Genomic DNA, 19,764 nt, shown 5'->3' on the forward strand with positions numbered 1-19,764 from the left:
CTGAAATGATATAAGAATAGTAATAAGACATCTACCTCCAGATAGGTGATGGCTTCAGTGTGTGCAGACTGGAATTTTTTTGGACATGTTTAATGTGGGAGTTTGTTTTATATATATATATATATATATATATATATACATATATATACATATATATATATACACATACATGTGTACATATGTGCAAGTGTGTATTTTTAACAGGGCTTTTTCCTTACTTTTTTTTCAATGAAGGGGAGATGGAGAAGTAGAAGGGAAAGAATTCATAACTTAAAGTAAAATTAAATTTTAAAATAGTAATAAAATATTTCCCCCATAAATAAAGGGATAAGCATAAATATTCTCCCACAGATAACTATAATGTCAATAGAAAGAGAGGATGCAAGAAAAGTTCACAAGTAGAAAGGCACACGAATGGGAAACAAGGAGCAGTTCATGCTTCCAGTGGTGCAAGGACACTGACTTCTGAATATTGCTCCCACCACACTTGGTCTTATTGTCTATACTCAGATGCTATTCCCATAGTTGCTGTTGTATCCACAGGACACTACCAGATGCTACTCCATTTGGATGGTGTTAGAAACTGTTCTAAAGGCTGCTGCTTCAGTATTTGGCTCTAGACACCACCACTTTGAACCATAGGCTCATTTTTTTTAAAAGAATCAGAGCCCACAACCTAGAATAAGCAGGAATCAAAACTCTAAGCTCTGTTGTTTCCAAATTTGGCACCCAGCTCCAGGCACCAGAATTCCAATTCTTCCTGACAACTCAATTCTACAACTAGATTCTTACTCCTCTAGATGTTGCCCTGTGCTTGACTTGAAAGATGCTATAGAGAAGATGAAAGAATCTATTAATATTCTGTCCAAGAATTCACACAGTTGTCCTGGGTAATTTTACCTTCCATTAACCCTAACTGCATTTTGTAAAAGGTTCACAAGAAAAGGTAAAATGCAACTCTCTCCTTTGAAGTGACTCTAGTTTTTTTTAAATGCTATTAAGAGCATGGCTGATCCTTTAGACAGTTACTCACTAGAGGTACCTCTGTTCCATCAGTTACCTCCATCCAATGGATGATGCTTTGCAGAAATACTCTCATATTTTATCATTGGTTATTTATGGAGGTAGCTCCTTTACACTCTATTGTCCCATTGCTTAGTCAATTAACTGGTTAATAAGTATTTATTAAGCTCCTACCATGATTTAATGGGCACCTAGGTGGGGCAGTGGATAGAACACCAGACTTGGACCTCTGGAAGATCTGAGTTCAAAACAAGCCTCTGACATTCACTAGCTATGCGACTCTGTGCAAATCATTTAACCCATATTTGCCTCAGTTCCTCATTTGTAAAATGGAGGCACCATGAAGATTGAAATGGGAAACCAGGCCAGTATCATTGAAAGAAAACTCCATAGAAAAAGCTCATGGGGTCATATAGAGTCTCACACAACTGAACAACTAAACAACAATTCTGTGTGCTAGGTACTATGCTAAGCTCTGGGAATACAAGAAAGGCAAAAACCCAGCATCTGATCTTAAAAAGTCAATGTTCTAGTGAGGGAGACAATATACAGATAATGATATAATACAATAAAGATACAGTAGATGGTAATCCCATTCATAAATGGAAGGTAGTCTTAAAGGGAAAGGACTAGCATTGTGGAGAACTGGAAAAGACCACTTGCAAATGTGAGATTAGTAATAAATCTTGAAGAAAGACAAAGAAGCTAGGTACTGGAGGCAAGGAGAAAGAGCATTCCAGGACTGGGAGCAGCCAGCAAAAAGTCAAGTCAGGAAATGGAGTGTTGTATGGGAGGAACACTGAGCAGGCCATCTTAGCTAGAGCAGAGGGTGTGTTTTTCTTTCTTCCTTTCTTTCTTTCTCTTTCTTTCTTTCTTTCTTTCTTTCTCTTTCTTTCTTTCTTTCTTTTTAAACCCTTACCTTCCATCTTGGAGTCAATACTGTGTATTGGCTTCAAGGCATAAGAGTGCTAAAGGTAGGCAATGGGGGTCAAGTGACTTGCCCAGGGTCACACAGCTGGGAAGTGTCTGAGGCCAGACTTGAATGTAGGACCTTCTGTCTCTAGGCCTGACTCTCAATCCACTGAGCTACTCTTCTTGAAAGAATAGGAAAGGTCCAAAAGTATTATCAATGATGCAATTAGTGTTGTCCTTATGGGATAGGGTTATTTATCATCACTGTAATCTTTTAATATTCTGTCCAAAAACTCGGACAGTTGTCTTGGCTGGGTGGCCTTTCTTTCCATTAAGCAGTTCATTATTTTGGCCACAGAGATCCACCTTAGGGTTATAGGTACTACTAATTAATGATTTCTACTTAGAGGAATAAAGCTAATTGATGGATAAAGTACATATTATAATTATTTCTGTTTTGTGGCTGCTCTAATACTTTATATTATTTACTTATACTGTACCTGAGAATTCAATCCCTATTTGGGGAGAGATTTCCTAAATAGAAGAAACTTTTATACTAAGTATGGTTTATGGTCATCATTTTTGCTTGTTTGTTGATTTAATATTTTATTGCCACTTGTAACCTCATAATTTTGTCAAAAGTATAACATATTTTTCACTATCTTTTCCCAAAAAGGATTTAGTCTCTCCTCCATTCCTCCTCTAATACTTCTAAGATAAGAGTAATCCCTATTAAATTTGCTTATTAGTATCCAAGCCGAGCAGATTGCCCTCCCTGAGAAAACTACTACCTCCCAATGGCATTGACCAAATGTCATCCCTGGATTAATTATGCAAGTTAGTCCATCCTATGTTTGCCCCAGACAACAGATAAAGGAGAAAGGATAAAGGTGATCTCTTTGTTTCACTGAAGTGGAATGAAAGTAGAGAAAATGGGAGTTGAAGAGGTTGATGAACTGGAAAGCAAGAGTACCTGAGGGAACATCAACACATAAATTGAAGTTCCCACATATAAGGGCAGAGGTTGAAGAGGAGAGGAATAATAAAAACCACGTAGCAAATTTTCTGAGAAAGGAGGGAGAATAATAAAAAAATTAAGTTAAAGAATAGTCACCAGACATAACACGAGAGTTAAAGAGGTTAATGAACTTAGAAGCAAAGGTATTTGAGGGGATTCCAACATGTAAATAAAAAATCAAAAGTTTAAGAGCAGAGGTTGGAGAATAATGTGATCCATGTATTGAATTTCTTGAGAGAAGATGAAGAATGACCTGAGGGTAGGTGGACAATAGTGAAGGGAGTAATGTATATAAATTGAGTGATCCTCTAAGTCAGAAAGGTTCTAAGTGAAGAGTGGTCCAAGAAAAATCCAGAAGTGGGCATTCAAAAGCAAGAAGCATACCTACTGCTCCTAATATTTGAGGTCAGGAAAGAAGGTCCATCCAGGACTGGCAGTATCTTAAGAAGAGCATCCATTTTCATAGATTACAAAGAAACTAAAGGATCCTGAGAAGTCTAATATAAAGAGAACTTATTTAAAAACTGAATGGAGGTTCCATTGTAGCTGCATGGTAGCCCACTCACTATGACTTTTCACACTAGCTATTGGTTCCTGGTATATAGGAGGTGTTTAAAAAAAAACTTCCTGTCTGAATTAGGCTTCTGTTTCAAAGTCCCCTTACTGATAATGCTTTAGATTTGGTTCTGTTACCAAATCTGCTTTACCATAGCATTGACTGGACCTTCTCAATTTTGACTTCCAAATGCAATGCATTCTTTCTATTCTTATCCTTAGTTCTCAACTTCTGTCTTTCTTGTTCCCAGCTTAGTGTTCTCTCTCCCTGATTCATCATTGTCCATGATCCAACATAACACAGAATTAGAAGTCGAATGGCTTCTTTGGAGCAGCAGTAATGGACAAATCCAAAAATCAAAGTTCTATAAATAGCAGCAATGTATAGAAACCAAAGGAAATGAACTGTGGTATTATCATATAGCTTGAACTTTGTCAGCAGTAAATAAATGTTTGCTGAATGCATGAATAAAAGTGAAAAGTACTGAAGATCAGAATCAAACACTCAAATGGATCTGTGATTTATCAATTTTGTCATTTCCTCCAGTGAGGCAACTAATCCATTTCTTCATCTACTGTGAAAATATTGTGCATCATGCTTTTTCATGAGTTTCCTTCCACCTAGAACGCTGAAGTTTTCCTCAAGTTCTCTGACACTCCAAGGTTGCCATGGAATATGAATGCTATCAATTGTTTATCTCTTATTCCCACCATATGATCAACCCATTTTCTTTTCCACATATATAGATCTTGCACGATACATCAACATTGTTTCTCCTTCATAGTGTCTTGTTCAAAAAATACTGCAGTCTACTAACCTCCATGTAGCACCTCTTATTGTTCCTAAAGTGATCCTCAACTTTAATTCATAAGTGACTATAATATAAAAAGACTATCACCAGATTGAATCACTGGGAGAGTATTAGTATTTTTAGTGGGCCTTTATTTCAGAGAGGGGTTCAGGATTATTAAATTTTTTTTAATTTCTCAAAGACAACCCAACTATCCTCTACCTCTTTCAACTCTGGATCCAACCCATTCTCCATTTGCACGATCTGTCTACAATATATGAAGAGACAAGACAAACTCTACAGGTTGTTCACCAACTAAAAAAGATAGTCTGGTCTCTGGACATTCTTTATCTAGTTGGTTATACAATGATCTAAATCTATTTTAGCACTATTTTCTTTAAAATCCACATGGACAATAATTCAAATATATTTCCTATTAAAGACCGTTTGGAACAGTCAGTGCCTGACAACAATTGTGGAAGACAAGGGTAAGGTAGTAAAACTAAGTTTTTGCTTCTTTTTTTTTCTTAAAGAAAAAGGAGATTCCTTACTCTTGACACTATCTAAGGAGGGCACTAGAGCAAAGGTTCTTTACCTAGGATTCATAAACTTTTTCTTTAATATTTTGACAATTATATTTCAATGTAAGTATTTTTTTCTATGTATGTGTTTTTTTGCACTTAAAAATATCTTTCTGAGGAGGGATTCTTGGCATCACCAGTCTGCCAAAGGGGTTCATGACACACAAAAAGGTTAAGGACTCCTCCTCTAGAGCATCTTCCTTTTCACCAAAAGAAAATGTGAAATGTCCCCTTGCTTTGAATCTTCTTACCTCACACATGGGACTAGACTCTGGTTTACATCAAGCCAAGAATTTCAAAATGAGCTATTTGTTAGTACACCTGTTATCTTTGCCTTGTGATAAGAAACATTCACCGTCACCAAGGACAAACGTGGGCAATGTAATTCATGCTATATCATTGTCCTTCGTGTTTGAAGATGACATTACTGATAACTTCAACAAAGAAAAGGGAAGGAATCAGCATCTTTTCATTTACTAGCCTAACAATAACCCCATCCCCACCAATGTAGGATACACAAACCTCCAAATATCCTTGACAATTCAACAAATAAACAGAACTGGAATCAATGCTGTCATAAACAAAATTGTCACCTACCATTGCCCAGAAATATGACACATAAAGATTTAAGAACAAAGATTTTTAATAGACATTGTCATGCTAAATACTCATAAATTTCAAACTACATGAAAGGAAAAACTCTCAAAATCTAGAAAACTAGGGAAAGAAATTAAAGCCACATCACCCCCATCATTCTTGTCCACTACTGGACTTGTTCTGAAGATGCTTTCAGTGAGTCTACAAAAGATAAACTGTACACTTTCATTCAATCTCAGAAAGGCGGTTTAAGTCAAGTTTGAATCTCCATAACCCCATTTGGAGTTTTCATGGCACAGATATTGGAGTGGTTTTCCATTCCCTTCTCCAAATCATTAAGTGACTTGGCCAGGGTCACACAGTTAGGAAGTGTCTGAGGCTGGATTTGAACACAGGAAGAGGGGTCTTCCTGACTCTAGACCACTCTGATTCTATCTTCCTGATTATATCCACTCTGCCACCTAGCTGTCTTCATTCAATTATGAAATTGAATGATTTTTCTACATGGGCAACAGTTTATCAAGCACATAAGAACAATAGTAACATAACTTCTTATCTTAGTAACCTTTCTATCTGAATTCCATCAAGCATAAAGATTAGATAATTGAAATAATTGCTACAATTATAATTGCAAAGAGAGCTAAAGAGGCCAATCAAGCTATTCAGTGAACTCATCAATAAGCTCACATTTTAAAAGGACAATGTACATGTGAGGCAGAATAGTTTAGCAGATGCTGTTCTGGACTTGGAGTCAGGAAGACCTGGGTCTGCATACTGTCTCTGACACTTACTAGCTATGTGACCATAGACAAGTCTTTTGAGTTCTCTGAGTCTGTTTCCTCATCTGTAAAATGAGTATAGTAATACCTATAATATTTACCTCATGAGGTTGTAATGAGGTTCAAATATATGACAAGCACTTTGCCAGTCTTCAATTACTACAAAAGTGTCTATCACTATTATAAAAGATGTAAGTGAATATTGAAAGATAATACTGAAGTATAATAATAATGATGATGATAACAATAACATACAGTCATTGAATAAATTTCTGTTACATATACACTGTGTACAAAGAACAGAACTAGTTGCTAAGGGAAATAGAAACTTTAAGGGAGAAATTCTGTCTTCCCTCATGGAGCTTACAGTCTTATGTAAGGCATGGTTCTCGAATTTAAGGAGTTTACTCTCATGTTCTCTCTTTATATATTTAATTTTTTCAGGTAATTAAAAAAGATAAAATAACATCTTGTTAGACTAATTTGAACTTGGTTATCTAAAATGTATACCAGTAAACCCAAGGACCTTTGGAATGTTCCCTAAGTAAAATATTCAATGCTCTCTTTTCCATTATGTGCTTCTGAACTGTTTCTACTGATAAAAAAAGGTCTCCTATGAATATTACTATGTTATATATAATAATATATTAGATTTGTGAAGATGGGATTAACTCTCCCCTGCCCATTTTTAGATTTAATCACAAGAAGCATATACACCCCACTTATCCTTAAGTATGGGGAGGTCTGTGACCCACGTGTGTAGTGATGAATCAGAATCAACTGACTGCCCCCTGGGAAGTCCTAAACAAAGCTTTGACTGTAATTGGTCCACATAAAGTAGAAGGAAGGCACAGGAAGTGATGAAAGGAATGGTCTTTAAAAGTGGCAAGAACTTTCTGTGACCAGGTCTTTCATCTTCAACTTGCCTTGAAGGAGCTCCAGCTTGAGACCTCGGACTGTCTTTGATTTTTCTCTTAGAACTACCATGTGGGTGAGTGAAAAAGACTGACTCCCTTTCCTGGCTTTTTTCTGAGAAGAAATAGCCTCCAGAGAGGTCCCTTGTCTTAGAGGAGGCCTCATGGCTAAAACCCTTGTTTAATTTACATCTGGACCCTCTTTGCTGGGACCTCTGAAGCCCTGCCTGGTTCATAGCAGGTCAGAGTAATTGTCTTCTCTCTCTGGTTTCCTTATTTTCATTCTTTCCCTCCATTTTATAAATAAATTGCTAAAAAGTCATTCTAACTTGAGTAATAATTACGACAACTACATTTCTTATAAATTTAGCCCAACCTTTAATTTTTATCCCTTACAGATTACATTATTATATAAAGAATATTTAAATGAATAATTCAGAAAAATATGGGAAGACACATGACACTATACAGAATCATGAAAGCAGAACCAAAAATACATATATACAATGATTACAATAATGTTAATGAAGATAAAACAACAAAAATCATTAATTTCTTTATAATGCTTTAAGATCTGCAAAAGGGCAACTAGATGGGGTACAGTGGATAGAGCTTGGAGCCTGGAGTCAGGAATATTCATCTTCCTAAGTTCAAATATAGCCTCAAACACTTACTTTTTGTGACCCTGGGCAAATCACAACCCTGTTTGCATCAGTTCCTCATCTATAAAATAAGCTGAGAAAGGAAAGGACAAACCACTCCACTATCTTTGCCAAGAAAACCCCAAATGGGGTCAAGAAGAGTCAGATATGACTGAAAATTTATTATACTTTAAAAGTCTACAAAACACTATATGTAATATACATGCATACAAATGTTACATAGTATATATAATATATTCACACATATATGCATATATGTGTATATATGATTTGATCCTTATAATTCAGTGAGGTAGGTTATATTATTGTCCCTATTCTGTAAAAGAAGCAAATGACACTCAGAGAGGTCAAATGATTTTTCTTGTTCTCACAGAGCTAATGAATTTCTAAAGTGGAATTCAAACCCATGTCTACATGAATCCAAGTTCATTGAATTCCAATCAGATCAAGTTATTATATTACTGATTACTACTAAATTATTTAAAACTCATTCTTCCTTACAGATGTCAGTCATAGTCACTACCTTAGATGGCTTTGTGTAACTGTTTTGGAGAGTAATAAACTTGTGGGAGAGCTTAGGAAATATTTGTTCAGAAGCATCTTCTGGCCCAAAATGTATCATTAATTTTCTGAGGTTTTCAAATGTCACCTACAGATATTCTCTGTTTTTCTTCTGGATGTACAGCAGGCATTCTTGCCCTGGCATCTTCTTTTTTTTTAAAGGCTTCTTATAATAGCCACATTGGGGTCCCTTTGTAGACAGTTTAATTACTCACACTTAGTCTTTTATAGTTCTTTTAGCACATCCCTATCCTCTGCTCATAAAAGCAAACACAGGATGATTATCTGATTTGACTGACTTTTAAAACTTCTCTCTCTGCTACTCTGTTGTTAAAAAGCCACTTATCTCCCTTCATATTTTCCTTTTGTGATTTCTTTTAAAAGATGTAATTTGCACTATTCCATAACTTTGATACAGACCCTTTCTTAAAAAGATGTCATAATGTATGGGGAAGAATAACAGAGATAATGCTGAAAAGTTTGTAGATTTTAAGCTAAAAGGGACCTTTAAAAATTTTTTTTTATTTGTTTGTTTGTTACATTAAAATTCCCAAGTATCTCCCTCCCTTCCCACACTTAAAGAAGGCATCATTTGACAAAATATTTTAGATATGGAGATAGATAGATAGATAGATAGATAGATAGATAGATAGATAGATAGATAGATCTGCTTGTTTCTATTTACCAGTTCTTTCTCTGGAGGTGAATACACAGGTCATTCTTCAACCAGTATTTCTATTGCTGTATATAATGATCTCTTGGTTCCTCTTATTTCACTCTTCATAATTTCATGTATGTCTTCCCATTTTTCAATTAACCTGTTCATCATGTCTTACAGTGCAGTAGTATTCCATCACAATCATATGCTATAATTTGTTTAGTCATTTCCCAATTGATGGGCATCCCCTAAATTTCCAGTTCTTTGGCACTACAAAAAGCATGCTATAAATATTTTAGAACATATAGGTTCTTTTCCTTTTTCTTTGATCACTTTAGGAAATAAATCTAATAGTGGCTATGGCTGAGTCAGAGGGTATATGTAGTTTTTTTATCTTTGACCATAATTCTGAATTACTCTCTAAAATAGTTGGATTAGTTCACAGTTCCACCAACAGCATATTAGTGTCCCCATTTCTCCATCTCCACTCCAGCATTTGTCATTTTGTCTTTATACCATTTTAGCCAATCCATTGAAAGAACCTTAGATGTCAACTTGTCCAATACCTTTGTTTGATACTTGATGCAACTCAAGTTTAGATCAGTTAAGTTACCTGCCCAAGTGCACATTGTATTGATAGGATGGGGATTTAAGCCCACATCCTGTGACAATTTTCTTTTCTCTACATCCCAAAGGGCAGAAAGGTCTAATAGGAGTGTAAGAGATATAAGTTTAAAAGTATGTGTGTAAGCAGGCTAGGAAAAGCCTTAGCTGGAGGTCACGGACATTCTGAATGGAATACAGGGGAAGGAGGAGGTAGCTTGTGCCTGAGAAGGACTACATGGTGGTTGACACAAACTGTTGCTTACCCTGAGAGATCTCAGAGCTAGGGGAGTTGTATCCAGATCCCCTGGGATCCTGAGAATGGTGAAGGCTTACAGCAGAGGACATCAGACATGCAGAGCAGCACTGAGTAGGGAGTGGTTTGTGATCTGGTGGACAGCATTGCAAACTTTCTCTCCCTGTCTGGATACCTTGGATCACCTGTTCTGGTGGAGTTGACTCCTGGCATCCTGAACCCATCCCTGGATTAGCCGTGAGATCTCAAGTAAAGCCACCCTCAGGTCCTCAGCTAAGCTGACCAAACCTGGCTGGAACCAGGTTGGGAGGAACTTTTCCCTTGTGACTCCAGTACAGCTTTCTTTGGGCCCTGTCTTGCTTAGATCATAGGACAGTGTAGTCAAGTCCTTCCCCTACCCCTGTGGTTTGCCCTTAGCTTTTAAGTGTAGTAAACCCTATTCCCATCCTTAATCTTAGTTTGTCCTTTATTAAATGTGTAGCCTTAACTTATGTTATAAATATAGGGGTAGAGAGGGAAAACTGGATACTACCACTCTTAATTGGGTGACAGCAGTGGTAGTTCAGATATGTGGCTAGAGCAAGATCACCTGAGTCTTGCCACCTAGCTAGATGTTGTAACACCTCCCTCCTTTATAACAGTGCCCAGGCAGGATCCTTCAGGTCAGTAAATGGAATCCCTTCAGGTCCCACCTGGGGTTGATTAATGATGGATATTGGGCTCTATTAGCCTTGGACATGTTTATCTGACTGCATTGCTCCCTTCCCAGAGAAGTGATGAAATAACCACTCCGGGAAGGTACTTCAATAGCTTTATATATTTTTAGCAAAGAAGGAGTATTAGGAAATGGGAAGAGGAATAGGGAAACCCTAAACTAATTTTGATAACAGTAATCCCTCAGAACTGTAGGCAGGTGAGTGATTCTGGCTTGTTATTAGCTCCTCTGGCTCAGCCTGACCACAGCCAAACAGCAAGCAAGCTGTTGTTTGATGTCTTTCAGTTTCTTCTTCTTGCCAGATGTTATGCCTTTATAGCCTTCAGGAACCACCCTTTTCTACCCTCTTCTTCTTCTCCTGCCCCTTCCCAGATCCCTCCCGGGCCCCGGGATACCTAGATATCTAAAGATGGATTGAATACCTAAATATCTAGGGGACAGAAGAATAAGAGGATTCACAGTCTGGATACAGGTTGGCAATGTCAATGAGGTACAAGACAGGAGTTCTTGCAAGGTTGAGTCAAGCAAGCCTCAGATCCCAATAGACCAGGGTCTACAGATCTCAGGTCCAAGGGAAAGGGAAAGAACCAAAAGCCAGGGCTGCCCAGGTATTTATACCCCCCTGGCCAACCACTTTCTCCCCTGTCCTCATGGCCTCTGGGAACATTCTGATGTCCAACAGTCTTCACCTGTCAATCAACAGTGAGACTCTCAGCTCCCAGAGTTTCAATATAACACTTATAAACTCTTGCTTTTACTTTGCTGGTTTCCATAGGCCTGGTCTTGGTGCTTCAGAGTGGCAGTTGGACCTAACAACCAATTCAGTAACAGACACCCCTTTGCTGTTAAACTTTAGTCTCCCTACTTGTGGGCCCCTTCTAGTCATTCCTGTCTCTCACACCCACCTGGACCCATATTTACTGTTCAAGGCACCTTTCCCTGGTTTCTCCCTTAACAGGAGATACATAGATATAGATATAGATATAGATAGATAGATAGATAGATAGATAGATATAGATATATTTCTAATATATACATACATATATGTGAAAAAGTGGAAAAGATAGAGAACAATGATTTTTTAAAAGGATGAGTGAACCCAGCCACTAGTGTAAAGTTTGAACTATTTTCGCATGAATTAGTTTCAGCAGAGACATTTATCATGACATTTTCCTCTAATTATAAATGTAAGGAGCAATGTAAGTGAATCAGAGTTTGGAGAGAGGGCCCAGGTGCAGTATCAGTGTTGTCAAAGGGCCAAAAGAAGAAATAATGAAGGAGGGGAAGGGAGAAGAGAGTTTCAGGACCCTGTGGGCTACACAGCTGGCGAGAGGGAAGGGGGAAGAAAAGATCATTTTACTACTCTGCCTCAAACCTAGTCCTGCAATTCTGCTATGGCCTGTTTCCTTTCTCAAGATCAAGCTTTCTTCCAACTAAATAGATTTAGAAGGAGAAGAAGAAACTTGAATTAATCTAGCATGTTTTTTTTGTTCATTTATTTTTAAATATACCTAATTTGCTACTTCTTAACCTCAGCTCTATGGCCAGACATTCTTTTTTTAACCCTTACCTTCCATCTTAGAATGGATACTGTGTATTGGTTCCAAGGTAGAAGAGCAGTAAGGGCTAGACAGTGGTGCCCTGACTTGCCCAGGGCAACATAGCTAGGAAGTATCTGAGGCCAGATCTGACCCCAGGACCTCCCATCACTAGGCCTAGCTCTCAATCCATTGAAGTACCTAGCTGCTCCTGACCAGGTATATTCTTATAAAATACTTTCTTCAAAAAGAGGCAGCATGGCCTAGAAGAAAGACTATAGAGTGGGAGTTCAAGGAACATAGTTTCTTATTTTGTCTTGGCTACTCACTGGCCAAGTGACCTTGGACCAGTCATCTAATTAGTCTATGCCTCAGTTCTTAGAGTGGTAAAATGTAAGTAATAATGTCTCTCTGACCTGTCCTATACAACTTGTAGAATGTATGAATATCAAATGAGTTCATGCATTAAATCCTATTAGAGCAATAGGGTCTTCCACCTGAAAGAGACTTTAGAGAGTGCAACTCTCTCATTTTATAGATGAGGAAACTGAGCACAATAGAAGCAAAATGATGAAGGAAGGAAGGAAGGAAAGGAGGGAGAGAGGAAAGAAGGAAGGGAGGAAAGGAGGGAGGGAGGAAGAAAGGAAGGAAAAAGGGAGGGATGGAAGGAGGGAAGAAGGAGAAGGGAAGGAGGGAGGGAGGGAGGAAAACAAGAAATTCTGTTCAAAATAAAAATGGACAAATCCTAAGTGACTTCTAAACTCATTTGTTTCCATCTTTGATTTTTCCAAAGAACTATCTTCTATATAATAGAGGAACATAGACCTATGAATCAACCCTCCTGAATTCTTTCTCCTACATGAATTTTCATGATACTCTTACTCTTTTCGTTTTCCTCATACCATTCTAACTGCTCCTTCTCAGACTCCTTTACAAGCTCATCAACTATATATTCTGCCTTCTAACTGGAGACATACCCAGAGTTGTGGTTTGGACCCTCTTCTCTTCTCTTCTCGTCCTTAATGACTCTTTCAGCTTCAATGGATTCAATTCTCTATACAGATGATTTCAAGAGTCACATATCAGCATTAGTCTTTCTCCTGATCTCTAGTCCTACATCCCTAATTGCCTATGAGACATTTCTGATTGAATGTCCCATAGTCATTTGAGACTCAACATAACCCAAATAGAATTCATTCTATTTCATCTCAAACCCACTCCTCTTTAGAGTTTCCTTATTTCTGTTGAGATTATGACCTTCCAGTCAGTCATTCATGTTCACAACCTTGAATTCATTCTCTATTCCTTACTTTCCCTCACTCTATGTCTTCAATCATTTCATAAGTCTCAGTGATTCTATATCCATAACACCTCTCCAATCTATTTCCTTCTCTCCACTCATGGCCATCTACCTTTCACCCACACTATTGCAATCATCTTTTAAACATTCTCTATTCCTCAAGTCTTTTTTATCTTCAACCCAACCGCTACACAACTGCCAAAATGATATTCCTAAAGCACAGGTCTGATCACTCCATTCTCTTGCTAAATAAACTCCACTGACTCCCTTTAATCTTTAGGATAAGATACAAACTCCTCCATTTTGCATTTAACACCCTTTAGAATCAGGCTCAAATCTACTCTTGAAGACTTATTGTACATTAGTCCTTCATGAACTCTATAATCCAATTGAATTGACTTTGTTGTCTCTCACACACAATATTCAATGTTCTATCCCCATATCTTTGCACATTGTGTCACATGATTCTTTTAGTCACAAAAGTTCACAATTTTTGAAATTATCATTGATACCTCACCCATGATGTCCAATTAGTTGCCAAGACTGGTTGATTCTACCTCCTCAATATCTCTTACATGTATCCCCTTCTATACATTCACTTTACAAACACACTAGTCAGGATCCAATCACCTTTCACCTAGTCTATTTTAATTGCCTCTTACTTGGTCTTCCTGCATCCAATTTTTCTTCTCACCAATCCAAACCCAGTTGCTAATTGATATTCCAAAACACAGGTCTAACTACATCATTTCCCTGCTCATAAATCTCTATTGACTCCCTATTGCTTCTAGGCAATACAAACTCTTCAGTTTTGATATTTAAAGCCCTTCATAGTCTGGTTCCAAAATACCATTTCAAACTAATTACACACTACTCCATTTCATGGGTTTTATATTCCAGCCAAACTAACTCATTTTCTATTCCCCAAACTTAGTGTGACAGCTCTTGCCTTCATGACTTCTCTTCAGCTGCCTTCCCATGCCTAGGGTTCCTAGTTTTCTTTGATGTTTCTGTCATATGCCATTTCCTTATAGGAATTCTTTCCTGATATCTTTAGTTATTCATGGTCCTTTCCTTTCTCCTCAAATTCTAACGTCTTTCTATGTTTACAGGTTATATCTATGCCTCTCAATAGAATTTAAGCTCCTTGAAATGATGAAAATGATTTCATGATGTCATGATAAATGTCTCTGCTGAAACTAATTCATGCAAAAATAAATCTAAGCTCTTACATTTATTGGTTAGTTCAAGAATTCTTTTCCTTTTTCTTTTATTACTCTCTCCTTGTTTTTTTTCAAGATTTTATTTTGGTGTTTATTTAAATTTGATACTTTTCTTGTTTTTGTAGTTGCATGCAAAATTTCTTATCTGCTCTTTTTCTCTTTCATTGATGTGTACATTTAGAGATTTAAATTTACCCCCAAGTACTGCTTTCACTGCACTCCACAAATTTTGGTGTATTTTCTCATTGTTATCATTATCTTTAATGAAATGTTGATTGTTTCTATGATTTATTTTATGACCTGTTCATTCTTTGGAATAGATTAGTTGATTTTCAGTTAATTTTAAATTTCTTTTCCAAATCCCTTTGTTGAATGGAATTTTTATGGTGTCCTTCCTATATTTTTGGTTAGGTTTTTATGCCCTATTATGTAGTCAGTTATTGGTGAAGGTGCCCTGTAAAGAAAAAAGGTATATTCCTTTCTATTTCTATTCAGTTTTCTCCAAAGATCTATCATATTTAACTTTTTTCCAAAATTCAATTCATCTCCTTAAGTTCTTTCTTACTGTTTTTATGGTTTAATTTATTTATCTCTGAGAAGGGAAAATTTAAGCCCCTTATCATTTTAGTTTCATTGTCTATTTCCTACTACAACTTTAACTTTTTCTTGAAGAATTTATAACCTCTGTCATCTGGTGGAAATATGTTTAGTATTGATATCATTTCATTGTACCTTTTAGCAAAATGTGTCTCCCCAATTATTTCTTTTAGTTGACTGTTTTTTTTCTTTTACTTTGTCTGATAATATGATTTCCACTCCTGCTTTTTACTTTAGATAAAACATAATAGATTCTTTCCTAGTCCCTTTTTTAACTTTGTGTGTGTGTTTATGTTTCAAGCACATTTCCTTCAAACAATATTTTGTTTGATTCTGGTTCTAATCTATTCTGCGATCTATCTCTCTTTTATGGGTCAATTCAATCCATTCATATTCAGTTGTAATTGCTAATTGCATATTTTCCTCCATACTTTTGTCTTCTGTTTATCTTTATCTCTTTCTCTGTTTTTGTCCTATCCCTCCTCAAATGTTGATTTTGGTTTTTTTTTCCTACTGCTTTCCTTAATCCTCTTTTCCTCTAATCACCACCTCTTTTCTTTTAACTCATTGCCCTTTTGCTTCCTTATAGGGTAAAGTGGATTTCTATACAACTGAATATTTTTATATATTTATATTTCCCTCTTTGAACCAGTTCATATGAGAATGAAGTTCAAGTGTTTCATTTTCCCCCATTTCCTTTTCCATTGTGAAAACACTTCCTTGTGCACTTCTTTTATGAGATAGTTTTCCCATTCTTTTGCTTCCTTCTTCCCTTTTCCTGTGCAGTCACTGCTCTTGTGGAATATATTTTGGTCTTCACCCATGAAGACTTCATAGAGCTAGCTTTCTTCTCTGCCTCTCTTCTCTGGAATGAGGAACTAGTGACCCTGCTCCCTTGTGATTATAAGTACTCCACTCTTACCTGAAACTATGACTCAGAACTGGGTGAGGGGCAATGGGGTTGCCAATCAGTGCCTGTTACTATACTCAGCATTCTCACTGGGGTCCCCTGAAATCTCTTTCTAACTAGGTATCCAATCTCCTTACCATCTATGGGAGATGAGAACTTCTAATACTGCTGTTCCTACTACTATTGTCACTTCAGTTGCTTCCAAGACCCACAGTTGGTATCACCCCCAGCACAAATCCCAGTATCACAGGCCTCTCTTCCTGACCTCCAAAGTTATCCTGGGTTGGAAAAATGTCTCACCCTGACCTTTTGTTGGCCATGCTGCTCCAGAATGGGATTTTATGTGCTATTTTAATGTTCTTTGGAGATGAAGGTTGGAAGAATTTTGTTAGAACGTACCTTCTACTCTGCCATCTTGGCTTCTTCAGTATCTACCCAATTCAATTAAATAAGAATCAATTAAGCAAACAGGCATTGTGCTAGGGGCTGAGTTTATAAAAATAAAGCAAATAATAGTCCATGTGAGCTATATGGGAAAAAGGTAACAAAAGAATTCCTTCTATAACAATACAAAACCAGGGAGAACAAAAACAAAGAAAACTATATATATGGATATTGGTACAAAAATATTAATTAAAATTTTAGCAGAGAGATTTTAGCAATATATCACAAAGATCATAATGCTATACCATGAAGGATTTATACCAGGAATGGAGGGCTGGTTCAATATTAAGACTATCAGCATAATTGATCATGTCAATAACAAAAACAACAAAAATCATATGATTACATCAATAGATAGAGAAAAAGACTTTAATAAAATACAACACCCATTCCAATTAAAAACACTAGAAAGCATGGGAGTCAGTGGAGCCTTTCTTAAAATGAGCAAGCATTTTCCATAATCAAGACAACCTAGAAGCCTTCCCAATAAGATCAGAGGTAGAGCAAGCATGTCATTTTCACCACTCTTATTCAGTACTATACTAAAAATTCTATCCATAGAAATAAGAAAAGGAAAAGAAATTAAAGGAATAAACACTGTATCTGAAGAATTAAAGTTGTAGGTCACCTAAACCTAAATGAATCAACTTGCATTTATTCGGTGCCTACTATGTTCCAGGTGATATATTTGGCACTGAGGATAGAAAGAATAAGATAATACTTAAACTAGAGAGATTAGACTATATTTCATCAGAGGAGAGAACATGAAATGGAGAGGAGATGGGAAGACCAGCAAAGAATAAGAGAGAGAAGAAAAAGAGGGAGAGGTAGACAGAAAATACAAAATGTAATTAAATAAAACATAGTTAAAACAAGAGTGTACTAGCAATTCAGAGATAAAAGGAAATGCTTGATATAAAGCACTCAATGAAAAGGCACTGAAAAAAGAAATAGAATACTAGAGAAATTCATTTGTGACTGGATCTTAGAGTGTGGAGAGAGTAATAATATATAATGAAGATGGAAACATGAGATGGATCCAGGTTGTGAAGGGACTATAGAGAAGTTTGTCACTGGAGGTTTATTTCCTGGAAGTAAAGTGGTCAGATCTGAACCCAAGAAAATTACTCCTGTTTGGAATCTGTTGCAATATTTTAGAAGACCAGTGATGAGGGCTTGAAATAAGATGGTGGATGTGTGAATAGAAGATAAGAGTTAGATATAAGATATAGAAAGAAGAAGAAAGGGCAAGATTTAAAATGCATAAGTTGAAACATATGGTCAACAAAGACTTGGCCAGAAGTTATATAAAAGATGCTATCAGAGAAGTATAAGATCAGAAAATTAGGTGAATCAATCCTGTAGCAAGAGTAAGAAATAACCAACAGTCTATATGCTCCATTAGTGCCATAGGATGTCAAGAGATCTAGATAAAAGCCAATTCACAGGTGAATCTTCAGTAGCTGGTTTATAGGAAAACCCAAAGAATTTCATAAGATGAAAAGTATAGATGTCCTAAGATCAGTTCCCATCTGAAAAAGGTAGCCCCATTCACAAGACTGCAAATCCATCAACATGTGGAAGTGAGCAAATCAATTCTGTGATCTATCAGGTGGTTAAGAAATGAATTCTTTGTCTAGCTGCCCTCTATAGGAAGGAATGCATAGGTCAATAGAGGCTAAGCTAAAGTCAGAACAAGTGAAACAGCCTATCCCTGATGCTTACTTTGTCTCTCTATAGAGGTTTAAATGCCCATTAAGGACAACAGTAGAGAGGCATCTGGGTAAAAGTATAGATGGATCTCCATCTCTTTCCTTATTAATAGCTTTATGACATTTTTACTTCTAGTCTCTACACTTTAAATTGTATGACAAAGATAAGATTTGATTCTAAAGTTTAATATTAATTAGTATCTATATGATGCTTTAAGATTTGCAAAGCACTTTATCTATTATCTCATCTGATCCTCACAACCAAGTGAGATAAGTGTTATTATTCTCCTCATTGACAGAAAATGAAACTGAGTCAGAGAAAAACTAAGTGGCCTCTGTAGGTTCACATACCTAGTAAGTAAAGAATTTTAATTCAGGTTTTTCCTGACTGAAGATCCAGCATTGTAAATGCTAACAAAGAAGTCTAATTTCTTTAATGCAGTCTGTTCAGATATTTCACTATGAATATTTCCAGATTAAAAAAAAATCTTGTTTAAAACTAAGTGAATAGAGCTAATGGTTCTCAGGCTACAAGGATCCTGAAAACTCAGTATAGCACTGAGTTACTTTATAAGATTAGATAAGTGGTTTGTCACTAGGTCTTAGTTTCTCATGAACCATTTCCTAACATTTGTAAAGCATTTTGAGATCCTCTGAGATAAGGGCTATCCCAAGTGCTATTACATAGTTTTATAGCTGCAACAGTCCCAGAGTGCTATAATCCACCCAAGAGCTGCATTTTCTATTTAAATTTGAGAGTTAGTTGAAAGGTGTATAAAACCACAAGCAACTAGACCTATTTTTTACTGACTGCACATATCAGAGGAGACTTTGGGGAACTGTTACTTCAGAATTGGTCTATAATAAATGACTCTCAAGGTAGTTTTCCACATTCATCTTCTCTTTCATTTCAAAGCTGTCTGTTCTCTTTTACAAGTGTTTAAGGTTTTTGAAAAAGAGAAAAGGAAAAAAATTTAAATGACACAAAACTGATCATTTGCTGAGCATAAAGCAAAATTATATAGAGGAAGGAAGTTAGAGGAAGGGCCAACATAGGTTTGGGTCCCAAAGATCAGGTTGAGACTATGAGGGCAGTACACCATGGGATTCTTCCCTCTTCCTTAAATGCACACTAAGTAGCTACCTGCTATAATCATCTCCCCCCAAAGACTAGCAAACAACATGATGTGAAAGAGAACTGGAGTGAGCTATGTGATGATTCCCAGAGACACCCTACTGATATGTTTTCGAGATGTCTTGATGCAGTTATATAGTGTTCAGTCAGGCACACAGTGAGTGGTAAATGCTGGTCTTAGTATCCTATGCAGCTCATCATATGACCTCCACAAAGCAAACTAATGGAATGCCCATCATATGAAGCCCCAAGGCAGAGGCTTTGGGAGCCACAGAACATT

This window comes from Gracilinanus agilis, chromosome 3, assembly GCF_016433145.1.
Source record: "Gracilinanus agilis isolate LMUSP501 chromosome 3, AgileGrace, whole genome shotgun sequence".
Lineage (NCBI taxonomy): Eukaryota > Metazoa > Chordata > Mammalia > Didelphimorphia > Didelphidae > Gracilinanus > Gracilinanus agilis.